This window comes from Mastomys coucha, unplaced genomic scaffold (genome assembly GCF_008632895.1).
Source record: "Mastomys coucha isolate ucsf_1 unplaced genomic scaffold, UCSF_Mcou_1 pScaffold6, whole genome shotgun sequence".
NCBI classification, from domain to species: Eukaryota; Metazoa; Chordata; class Mammalia; order Rodentia; family Muridae; genus Mastomys; species Mastomys coucha.
Window position 1 is genome coordinate 37,319,640 of NW_022196912.1, and position 2,817 is coordinate 37,322,456.

The 2,817-nt window shown below is 37.3% G+C and overlaps 1 pseudogene; it reads left to right on the top strand.

Moving 5' to 3' along the window:
* Window positions 1-1,159: 1,159 nt before the first annotated feature.
* LOC116080039 lies at window positions 1,160-1,775 on the top strand (annotated as a pseudogene).
* Window positions 1,776-2,817: the final 1,042 nt, after the last annotated feature.

Genomic DNA, 2,817 nt, shown 5'->3' on the forward strand with positions numbered 1-2,817 from the left:
AAATGAGCATATCTGTTGTGCCCTGTGACATGGAATATCCTTAAGAAACTAAAAATGGGTCTTACTTTCCAATTCAATGTTTCAGCACTGGGCATAAACTCAAAGATAATGAAATCGCCATGTCAGAAAGATAGCTACACTGTCATATTATTCAAGGACTAGCAATGATGAGGATTAGTGCTGTTGATGCCTATCAACAGACAAATGGGTAAATGAAATTTGCTATATATACACAGCCATCAAGAAGTGGAATCCTGGCACTTGGGACAGCTGACATAGTGCTGTAGGACATTATGCTTAGTAAAACATTAACTGCAGGCAATCACTGGCTACTAAGAGAGGAAGAATAAGTTTTCTCCAAGGATGAGCCCACTAACAGGTTATCCAATCCTAGTAGTCAGCCTAAACACATGCGTATATTAGGAACATTATATAAATGCAGTATGCCATATATATGTTTGTGTGTTTGTCTATATGTTAAATAATAATTATTAAAAAAACAGGAAGAGATCATAAAATTTACAGGAGTAAAGAGACACAGAAGAAGCTGGAGAGAGGAAGAGAGGAGTGAAAGTATGTAAACTCAGTAATGTATGTAAACAAACTAATTTGCAGAAAGAATGTGAGATCAGAAATTTATCCAGCAGAAATGGGAAAAATGGGTAGAGCAGGACTGGATAAAGTCAACAAGAAATACAAGAGCATCACTTAAAGAAAACTTTCTGGTTTTCTGCCTTGGAACAAGATGAATAGAATTAACAGTAGCTAATTATACACCTGAAAATAATTGATCTTACTCACTATAAACAAATGATGAAAGCCTAAGACGATGGATGATGTTTAATTTCTGTGAGTTGATCCTTATCAACTATAAATGAGACTCAGCATCTTACATTCTAATTCATATATATGCATATATATGTATATATGTATATATGTGCATACAAATAGATTATCAATCAAAAATAAAAACATAGTTTACAGTGTTTCATCGTGAAAAATAATTATTTATTATTATTAATTAGTATTACTAATATTATTATTATTTATCCAAATAAGAAACTCAAATGATTGGGAAGAAAGTTAATACATAGTTTAATTCATAAAACTAGGAAATATTCTAATGTCATATCCTAATTAAAAGGGTCAAGAGTCCAGACAGTGCGGTTGTTCCAGACAGAGTCAGTACCATGAGCCACAATTCTCAAGCCTTCTTGCCCACCAATGCCGGACTCCCTCCGAGCTATGAGACAATCAAAGAGGAGTATGGGGTGACTGAGCTGGGGGAACACAACTCAGCTGTCGTGAGGACCACTGTGATCAACATGCCCAGAGAGGTCTCTGTGCCTGACCATGTGGTCTGGTCCCTCTTCAATACACTCTTCTTCAACGCCTGCTGCCTGGGCTTCATCGCCTATGCCTACTCTGTGAAGTCCAGGGACAGGAAGATGGTGGGCGATGTGATTGGAGCCCAGACCTACGCCTCCACTGCCAAGTGCCTGAATATCAGCTCCCTGATCTTCAGCATCCTTATGGTCATTATCTGCATCATTATTTTCTCTACCACTTCTGCGGTAGTCTTTCAATCACTTTCACAAAGAGTGCCACATTCTGGATTCTAGCTGCCCTGTGTTCCATGGTCCACCTTTGGCCCTCCCCCTAGGCTGAGACCTTGACCCTTTACCCTATGCGTATGCAAATGTTACCTTCACATATCTGTCCACAGTGGATTTTCAATAAAGTGCATGCGGTGGCAACTCTGAAAAAAAAAAAAAGGGTCAAGAGTCAAGAGAGAATCTTTATAAAAACATAACACAGAAGATTGATATATAATATATACAAAAAGAATTTACAAACCTAGAATACAGATATCACCATGGGACAAGGGCTAAAAGACAAAAAGAAGTAAAAAGAATAAGAGATGTGGTAGAAATTTGAATTGTTAGAGACATTAGACAATATCTAACAATATACATAAACATATAAAGATAAATTTTCCATTGATGCCAAAAGCCCAGAATGTAAAAAGGATATGTGTCACAGTACATACAGGAGAGTTATCATCAAGCCAGTATTTTTGTTGATATAAATTCAGAAAAAGTTTAAGTCCATGAACTTGACACTGTCAGAATATTCAAATTATGCCAGCATTAACACAGAAAAGTTGAGGAATTTGATCCTTGAAGTAAGATGTAGAAGGTTTCGTATGTGTGGTCTTATCACCTGGGGAAACAAGCAGAGAACAATGATTTTATAAGCCTCTATAAGTGTGTGAAATGAAATATTTTATTATATTAATTATATTATGTTAGTTGTGCCTCTTTTCCACAAGTAACACAAAAAAAGTAGGTAACTCATTTCACCAAAGTGTTTGTTTACATTGTCTATCAGTTTTGCCCAACCCAAGACACTTACTTGGGTCACAAAGAAGAGTCCTAAGTCCTGCCCAACTTCTGTGTGCTATAACTTGATTTGCCACTTTATTCAAGGCTCCATGTTTAGTTCCATAAACTAAATGAGAGTGTTGAAAATGAAAGAAGGAAAGGAGGAAGGAAGCAAGGGAAGGAGACAGGGAGGAAGGAGAGGAAGGAGGGAGGGAGGAAGGAAAACTAAAATACAACATGTGGCGTTGAAGATATAACTCAATGGTTACTAACACTTCTTCTGGAGGACCTTGGTTTGATTCCCCACACCCACATGGCAGCTCACAGTCATCTGTAACTCCAGTTCCAGGAGATCCAGTGTTAATCTCTTCTGGCCTTCTTTGTTTCTGGGCAAGCACATGATATGATATATATATATCATACATGCAGGCAA